A 10,508-nucleotide genomic window follows, 5' to 3' on the forward strand; every position below is an offset into this window, starting at 1 on the left:
ACACTTCTAAGAGTTAAGATAATAAATAGAGATGGGGATATTCATATTTATAAATGAATACGAACATCCCCATCCCCGCTGGATCTAATGAGGATCCAGTCTCCAGGACTGAACCATCTACTCATGTGTCCTGATGCCACAAAGGTCATGGTCTTCCCATCAATTACTTCAAAAGCTCTGCTGTCTTCCTGCTTGACTCGCCACTCCAGGTAGGGGGTGGGAGGATGAATCACCATGCATGGCTGCTGAGTAGCCAGCCAAGAAGGAAGACAGCGGAGCGCCATTAGTGGGAAGAGCAGAACCTTCATGGTGCCGGGATGTGTGAGTGGATGGTCCAGTCCTGCGGGGTGGACCCTCATTATGTCCTACTGGGAAAGGGATGTGCATACAAATACAAATATTTCCATCTCTAATTATAAACCGAAAGCCCAAATGATGGCAAAACAGGGTACACGTAAAAATTAACTTAAGTGAGGATGTCCTTGAAACTAGATAGTCTTCATAGTCCTTTTAAAAGATGGGAGGAAGACTTATGTACTTCTGCTGAGAGCCCATTCCATAAGGAAGGAGCCACCATCAAGAAGGCACAATTTCTGATGATAATATTCTTTGCCTCCCTTGGTGTGGTGACCCAGAGAAGCAAGGCCTGTGAAGAACGAAACTTGCCTCCAACAAATAATGGAGCACCAAACCTTGAAAAGCTTTATATACTAAAATTAGTGCGTTGTACCTGGCCCAGAAAACCACAGGAAGTCAGTGCAAGCAGACCTGGGGAGATGAGATTGAACTTGTTCACACCTGACACCAGTATGGCTGCCACATCCTCTACCTGCTGCCACCTTCAGGTGAGCTTCAAGGGTAGCCCCATGTAGAGAGTGTTACAGTAACACTGTTGTGACTGGATTCTTGTTTCAGGTTGGGCAGTTCCTCCTCTTTAATGAAAATCATCACAGGAGACGGATTAACATTAGTCAATGGTTTAATATATTTCAATGGTGCAGTATGTACATCAACTTCAGTGGGTCCTACAGGAGCAGCAACCGTAGATGCTTCAGGCCACATCTTGTGTAACCCCAACATAAATACTGAGTCCTTTAATGTAGGGACATTCCAAACCTCTCGCAATCTGTAGGTTTCCACAGTGGTTGACTCCTCACTGCGCAGTCCAACAACAAGGGTGTTGAGCTCAGTCGCCCTCACGGGGTGTCAAATTCATAGATATTGGATCTGGGCACACCACCTTCTTCCAGTGACCCTTCCCTTTTGGGAATACATATGGTCCATTCCAAAGGCTCCGACTCCTACAGCTGTACCTCAATTGCCGCTGTTTCTCTGGCCCTTGGGTTTCTCTTCCTTCTGTCACCTTTTGCCGCTCCCTTCTGAGGAAAGGAAAACATATCTTTATCTCCCATCTTGGGACTCCCCCACTCCTCTGAACCTCAACTTATCTTTATACCTTCTATCCTCCTACATAATTTTCCTCCTTCTTCATTAGGAAACCCTCCACTACTGGGTGCTCCTTTCCCATCACTGTCCTCCTGCTTCCCGCTCTTCCTGACTTCCCACCTTCTCCTAGAGCCATGTTTGGAACCATTGAAGGTAATGAAGTAAAAATGGCACTGAATCCTTCACCGAGATGAGTGAGGGATGGCCCACTTCTAGGCTTAGCCACTCTCACTGGTTCCTCTTCACAGCTGTCAAATGTTTTTACAACTCTCTGTGAACATGTTCATCTTTCAAAAAATGACACCATAGTGGCAAATGATTTCAGCAGTACCAGTTTCATCAGGATGTGAAAGAAACAAAATTTGGAGATGATACCTGTGCATGGTGCTATCTTTATGTATCCTCAATGTGAATACATATAAACAGAAAGAAAGTAAATATAGATGTTTAGATTTTAGTTTTCCTTCTCTTGTTATCACAAGAGGGCATAGTGCATTGTAAAGTATGAATGAATGAATACTTTATTACAGTCAAAGACCAGAAGAACGAAATCAATATAAAATAGATACATATAATTACAGTTTCGTAAAGTCAGTCAGGGTAATAAAATTCCATTAAAATGTGATAAAACAACCCCTTCTTTCCAGTTAATAACATCATATATTCTTAATATAAGTAAAACCTCAGCCAGTGTTATATTAAAGACATTATATTATCCATCTAAAATCACCTACCCAAACATTTGATTGCGAATAACAATTGCTGCAGCACAGAATTTGGCCACTTGTCTTGTAATATAAGGGGTATCGTCAGAGAGTAGCAACTGGATATAATCCTCCTCTGATCTCCCAGGAGATCTGCATTGTAAAGTACAGTATTGTATTCTCACCACTATAAATGTAATCAGAATTAGTCTAAATTAAGCCCAACCCTACCATTAGACAAAGTGAGGCAACACCCTTAATATAACAGATGCTGGGAGGCAAAAGGGGCATTCCTTCCAAGTCCCTATTTTCTTCTCTTGGAGAATAGAGCATGTGAACTGCATAACCTGACCTAACTTTATCTGCTGACCTGAGATGTTGTGGAGGATGCTATCCACTTGCCGATGTTGAAAGGCAAGTCAACAGCCAAGGCACTCAGCCTCTGTTATTACCGTATTTTTCGCTCCATGAGACGCACCTCTCCATAACATGCACCAAATTTTTAGAAGAAAACAGGAAAAAATAATCTGTTTTCTTCTCCTAAAAATTTGGTGAGCCTTATGGAGAGGTTCGTCTTATGGAACACACCCTAGGACCCTTTGGAGGCTCAGCCACCACCACCTCGGAGGCCAGAGGAGGCGAAATCGCTTCCCAAGCCTCAAAAGAGTCGCAGAAGGTGGCGATTTCACCCCCTCTGGCCCAGTGGGGAGGCAGGGTGAGCCTCCCAAGGGTCCTAGGGTGTGTTCCAGGACCCTATAGAGACTCACCCTGCCTGCCCGGGGGTCAGAGGGGGCAAAATTGCCACCTTCTGGGAGTCTTCTGAAGCTTCCCAAGCCTCAAAAGAGTCCAGAAGGTGGCGATTTCTCCCGTGCTGGCCCCATGGGGGGGTGGGAGAGTGTTGCAAGGGTCCGAGTGAGCCTTCCAGGACCCTTGCGATGCTCCCCCACCCCCCCACGGGGCCAGCGTGGGTGAAATCACCAGCTTCCAGGACCTTTTGTGAGGCTTGAAAGCCTCACAAAAGGTCCTGTAAGATCGCGATTTTGCCCCCGCTGGCCCCGTGGGGGGTGGGGGAGTGTCGCAAGGGTCCTGGAAGGCTCACTCGGGCCCTTGCGATGCTTCTCCCCATGGGGCCAGTGGGGGTGAAATCACCACCTTCACTCCATAAGATGCACAGACTTCCCCCCTTTTTTGGGGGGGAGTGTGTCTTATGGAGCAAAAAATACGGTATCATGTCTCTTGAGTGACATTTTGTGTCACTTTGAATGAACTTCTAAGAATGTGCATTCCTTTAGTAAAATTATTAGCAGAAAAGACTGAGAAAAGCCTAATATGTCCAGTATATGAGACAGTATATGGGGCAGGCCATCTTAATTGGCTCTCTGCCCCTGCAGAGGCTACAAATTCCAATAAATCTAAACCCCACCAGGCAGTGATTGAACTATGACAAAAAAAGCTACAGAGCAGCTTGTCTGCACTCAGATCATCATCATTGGCCTGTTCAGAAAAACAAACAGGCGCAGAATGGCTCTGCGCATGAATAAAGCTAGACACCCTTGGGGACAGGCGCATGGTTATCCGGGTGGGCATGACATCCTGAGCCACTCCTGCTAAGATGGTCTCATCAGGAATGTTAAAGTGGCCTAGCACAACATAGCAAAGGGACTTTGGCACCACAACTGAGAACAGTTTAGTAGCTCAGGAAGAAAGACTGATGAGGTGGGTACATCAACAGAATCCCTATTCTATCAGAAGCACCCACTTTCAGGTGCGCACACAAATACTTGGCAGATTGTGGGACAGGGCACTTGTGAGGGGGGTGGAATGATAGAACACTGCAATTTCATGTCCCCACTTGAACCTGGTGCACAGAGAACCCTGGTTGGCAAAACTAGAAGAGATTAATCCTACCAGTTTCACCCATCCAGCTCTCTTTAATACTAGCAGGATTGACATGCCCTGAAATATCCAGTGTTAAATGCATATTGGTTTACCATTCATTGTAGTTTCACGCTCAGGGGTTTGTCATGTCTGCTCTATGTATCTACTCTAAAGGATATATTTTAAATCTTGATGAGACTTATTCCTATTTAAATATGTGTAGGATTACAGCCCATGGTGACTCTGTACATATAAACCAAGAATGTATGATTGTCTTCCATATGTTTTGTAATGGAATTGCCTCCCGTGCTATCTTGAGATGTAATCGATCCAAAGCCTGCGACTTCGAAGTCCAAAATCATTTTTCCTCCCTCACCTCATTACTTTGGTTAGTTTCTCACCTGATGAAGAGTAATGGAGAATGTGAAAGCTTCCACTATACTTTGGGACCTTTCAGATAGTCCAATACAGCTATTATCCCAATTAGGAATGGCAAAGGACATCAGTGGGTCAGGCAGTCTTGATGGAAGCAGCATTTTCATACCTCCCAAGACTCATTTCAAGAAGAAACACAGCTCACCTTGAATATGTACAATTGAGAGGTTTTAGAGATGGCATTTCAGAGAAGGAAAATGCACACTAAACAATCTATGCTTTTTAAAAGGTAAAAAGCTAAAATGCTTAAAATGGAAAAACATGCACAAAGAAGCTTCAGTCAACCAGTAGAATGCATAAATAAAAGCATACAGCAGGTGAATGTACAAATAAATGTACAGGTTAAAATGCACAAAGCCTGTAAGAATGTATATGTTGGAAATAAAAATGAAGTCTTGCAAGCTAGCACAAAACCGGGGAACTCAAAGTAAAATAAGGTCAGATAGGATTTGGAAAAATCATAATGAAATCACATTCCTAACATTAATACATATTCCCATTCATTTTGAGCAGGACCACTGCTCTGTCTTGTTCATGACTGTCTACAAAGCCTAGCAATGGTTCTTCGGGGTTTCATTCATTCAAACCCTGCTTGGAGGTGTCTGGGATGGCACACAAAGTATGAGCTCTACTGCTTAATACATTCTATAGACAAAGACCTCCATTGTTTTACTTCCTCCTCTACTGCTACATGTCACTGTCTTGAGCACTGGTGATTCACAGTAGCTGCAGCATGTTCTTCTACCTGACTTGGGAATACCTATTTGTACAATGGCTTTAAAATGTGATGTGATTTCCACATGTAATGTCATTATTGCTAGTAGAGAGGTGCATGAACCACCAGTTCATTTTGTTGGTCAAGTAGGTGTTCGGCAATTCCCAGCTGTGCCTCCTCCCGCAGGTGCCCACTCAGAGGCAGTACCCCAGCTTCCCTTGCCCTGCTTCCTCCAGGTACTGCCTCTGAATGGGCGCCTGTCGAAGGGAAACACCAAACACCTGTCTGGCAAAAACAAACAAACATCTCCCTCGCTGGGTATCTTTAAGAAGCAATTAAAGACATGGATCTTTCGGCAGGCCTTTCCATCATATTCCTCACTTTCTGTTTTTGTTTTGCGTATCGTGTAATGTAATGTAGTGTTTTTATCATTTAGAATTGTCTATTTACACTTTTATTGTATCATTTTATGGTTGTTAGCCGCCTAGAGTGGTCCTCACCGACCAGATAGGTGGGGTATAAATTAAATCAACCAACCAACCAACCAACCAACCAACCAACCAACCAACCAACCAACCAACCAACCAACCAACCAACCAACTGCAAACAAAAGAGAGATGTGAAAAAGATGGAAAGAAATAGATGTAGCATCACAATTTAATATCATTGATGGAGTCAAGTTTATTTCAATTCTTTACTGTAATGTAGAAAGCAATAACTTCAAGGCGAGACAGATAACTTTGGTGGGACCAAGGACACTTTCCAGACTGGCCGCCTATACTCTGACCAGACCTGCACCAAGGTGTAAGCTCACTGTTCTCAACTAGAATCAGACCTGTTAAATCATTGACAACATGCTATATCTATACTTACATGAGTCACCTTAGCAATGCTGAAACATTCCTTAATCATCATCATATGTCATCAAACCAATTCTGCCTTATTTTGACCCTTTTCGGGGTTTTCCAAGTAGAAAATATTCAGACGTGTTTTATCATTCCCTTCTTCTGGGGGCGTCCTGGGACTGTGCAGCTTGCCCAAGGCCACACAGGCTGGCTCTACTTACAGGAGGTACACAGCAAGATACCTAAACCACTGAGCTATCCAACCAGCTGAAACATTCTTTATTGCATGCAAATGTAGACCTAACCATCCAGCAGCTCCTGGCTTTGAAGGCTGCAGAAGGGAGGCACCTGTGATGTACTTAAATCACGAGAAGATTAATCTGTTTCCTAGGCATCTCATGGGAAGAGATGTAAGGGAAATTAAAAAGGCAATAGTAAGATTATTGGATGTCGAAGCTGTAAAGAGAATGCAGTGCCCAAGGATAGATGAACACATTCAGATTTGATTTTTGCACAAAGAGAAAATTGCATAAGCTTCTGACACTGAAGACAACTGCACAATGACAATGGGATAATTTGTTTTCAGTGATCAAAAATTTAGTTTCTAAATGTCCTCAGTTGTGAAACGTACATCCAGATTCCAATTGAGAGCATCCCAGTCAAACAACACGTCACTTGATACTTCTTAAAACTTACGTGCAATCTTTTGACAACATCTGAAAACAGTCCTTGTTGCATATCACATATCTAGCCCCTTCCTTGATTCCCAGTCCCTGCCCCATGCATTTACTTAACAGGCAGATGGAAAGAATTCAACAAATCAGTAATTCAGAGAACACCAAGCCCTTCTTTGCATTCTTTCATGCTTCCACCACAGTAAAGCTTGACATACTACTTGAATAGGGAAGCATTTGAATTTTATTATAACTAAATTTGGAATAAAGAGGCATTTCAACATTTTGAAACATGAAGACACCTTAGCAAAGTGCTTCGGTAGACATTTATTTATGGATGTAGATTGTTAGCCACGAAAGAGGGGCAAGGTGATAATCAGTAAATCTGCAGAATACTGAAATATGGCATTAACATAGAACAAAAATAGATTAGGAGGGAAAGTCTCTGATTTTGCCACGGTCATCTTTCATTGTTGGTGTATACCTATAAGGATGAAGCTTTTCATTACAAAGTCAAAGAACATTTATACATTATATTTGCAATTTATTGAGAGTGAAATGTGAATCTAGTCAGCAATGAACAGTATTGTGCTTTGGGTAAATTTATTAGATTAACCTAAAACATAGCCTTTCCTATAAGAAGCTATCTTATCTCAGCTTGATCTTTATTCAAGTCCTGTATAGGCAATGAAAGGTTTAGCAAATGCCATTTTTGAACAAATTGAATACATTTGTAAATGCATAAAGCCTCCATTCAGATGTATTAAGGAGCTGAGCCATCCTAGTAGATGGCATGAAACTTCAAATGTTCATATCAAATGGTTCAACTTTGTAGAATACCTCGGTACTACTCATGAATGTAAATGATCCTTACAAATAGTTGACTATATTACAGGAGATGTGTTACTCATTATAACGGAAACTGAATATTGCTGTTTTAGAGATGCAGACACAGGTTTTGAGTATAAATCTACCAATAAATCTAAGAGTATGCTCCCATTATCAACTGTCCATGCAGATGTTTTGAAATATGTATCTACACAAGTAAAGGAAAGTGTGCATCCATGCATCTGTCTTCCCTACAGCTACAGGATCACAAAATCTAAACTTCTGAAACTTGGCATGTGTACTAAAATGATGTTAGTGATAGCCGCCTAGAGTGGACTCAATGAGACTAGATAGGCGGGATATAAATAAAATAAATAAATAAAAATAAATAAATAAATAAATAAACACAATGTTATTTTTTTATTTTTCCAACAGACAAATCAATTTTGGTTACCTAAAATCTGACTGTAGCTTACAAGTACAGTGGTGCCTAACAAGATGAAAACAATTCATTCCGTGAGTCCTGTCGTCTTGTGAATTTTTCATCTTGCGAGGCACATTTTCCCATAGGAATGCATTGACATTTAATTAATGTGTTCCTATGGGCCAAAAAACTCTGAAAAAGCGTGCCACTTATATAACGCGTGCTGCTTATATACCGCCCCATAGTGCTTCAAGCACTCTCTGGGTGGTTTACAAGTTAATTATGCAGGCTACACATTGCCCCCCCTCCCAGCGAACTGGGTACTCATTTTAACAAACATGTAAGGATAGAAGGCTGAGTCAACCTTGAGCCAGGATTGAACCCTGGGTCATGAGCACAGTTTTGGCTGCAGTAGAGCAGTTTAACCACTGTGCCACGAGGCTCTTAAAGTCACTTACCAGGTAGGGAGCTGGGGATGCACCATCAGAGGACTGGCAGGGGTCCCCTGCAACCACGATTGCCACTTTCAGAGGTCCCCCGCCAGTCCACCGATGGTGCTGGGGAAGTCTTCAGAGGCTTCCAAAGCCGGCGATTGCGGTTGCGGGGGACCCCTGCCAGTCCTCCGATGATGCAGGGGAAGCCCTCAGAGGCTTGCCCAGTACCATCAGAGAACTAGTGGGGGTCCCCCGCAACCACGATTGCCAGCTTTGGAAGCCTCTGAAGACTTCCCCTGCACCATTTTTGAATTTCCTGCCCTTTGCCCCTGCCTTTTTCCATTCAGAGACTTGCCAAGCACCATCGGAAGGAAAAAGGCAGGGGAAAAGGGTGGGAAATTAAAAAATGGTGCCGGGGAGGTCTTCAGAGGCTTGCCCAGCACCATTGGAGGACTGCCGAGGGACCTCTGAAAGCGGTGATCGTGGTTGCGGAGGACCCCTGCCAGTCCTCCGATGGTGCTGGGCAAGCCTCCTGCATCATCAGAGGACTGGCCAGGGTCCTCCGCAACTGTGATCGCCGGCTTCAGAAGCCTCTGTAGACTTCCCCAGCACCATCGGAGGACTGCCGGAGGACTGCCGGGGGACTTCTGAAAGATGCAATTGTGGTTGTGGGGGGGGCCCGCCAGTCCTCCAATGGTGCTTCCCCAGCTCTCTACCTGGTAAGTGATTTTTTTCAGAGTTTTTTTGGCCCATAGGAATGTATTACTTAAATTTCAGTGCATTCCTATGGGAAATCATACCTCACAAGATGAAAATATCTTCATCTTGCGGGGTACCTAAAAAAATCACAAGACGCTTTCGTCTTGTGCATTTTTCATTGCCTGAGGCATTCATCTTGTGAGGTACCACTGTACCTTCTTCCATAACCACATCTGACTACCAACTGTCTGTTTGTCTGTCTGTCTGTCTATCCACAAAAAGTAGCCAAATAAAGGTTATGCAGATCAGGGCTGAACAACTCAAAAACTCTGAGGAGGCATTCCGTCATGCTTCATCCCCAGATATGTGATGTTACTTATGTGTTTCCAGATTTTTGGTTAACAAAAATGATAACAACCAAACAAGCAAGCAACAACAAACCCCATTAATGTGGGAGGAACATCCATGACTATGACCTGTGAGAGTTACATAGCCCCTTAACTGTATGGTTTACTCACACCATAAAACTGTGATCTTTACTCACTCACACAATCCAAGAGTATAATAATATTTCAGTAAAGTTTATGAAATTAAGCCGACAGAGAGAGGAAATCAAGAATATGCCAGAATGCAAAAAGGCTATCTAAACAATGCCTTTCTTCACACCTTAATCCTCCATGAAATAACTGGTATAGAAGCTGCTAGGTGACCTCAGTTTTAACCTTCCCTAGTGCCTCAGTGGTTGGAGTGCCCAGGCAAAATATTGGGAGATTCATCTCAGTCTAATGTCATGCACTCATGGTCCCTTTTCTTCAGTTCAAATACCAGATGATCTTTTCAACCCAACATATAGCAAAAGATCCATTTTATAATAATCTTAGAATGTCAGAGCTAGAAGGGATCCTATGGATCATCAAGTCCAGCCTCTGTCAAGAAGGCACTGTGTGGAAATCAAATTCCCAGCCTCTGACTCTGCAGCTAGAGACTTATTTCACTAAGCTACCCAGCTAACATTTTGCTGTTGTTTCATTCCAGTGGTAGAGAGTGCTTCAGTCACTCCTGAACAAACCCCGACTATTATTATTTTAAATTATTTTAAATTGCCCATTTGTCCAAATGTTCCTGCTGTTGCCTGTCCATTTTTCTCAGACCTTTTGACAGGGAAGGTTTAGAGAGGCAATAATAAACACTGGAAGGTTGCAGCTGTATACAGTATATAAAATGTTTCTCTGTAATCACTGCAGACATTCTTAGTGTACAATAGGTGTCGGGAACATGCAGAACATGCAGAACGCCGCCCAGAAGCCACTGGCAATGGTGCGGCTAAAAAAATATTGTAAATAAATAAACAAATAAATAAGATGCTGGACTGCAATCCCCACTAGACAACGTACTGCCAATGGCAAAACAGGAGGAGACTTGCAGT

Source organism: Pogona vitticeps, chromosome 2 (assembly GCF_051106095.1).
Source record: "Pogona vitticeps strain Pit_001003342236 chromosome 2, PviZW2.1, whole genome shotgun sequence".
NCBI lineage: Eukaryota > Metazoa > Chordata > Lepidosauria > Squamata > Agamidae > Pogona > Pogona vitticeps.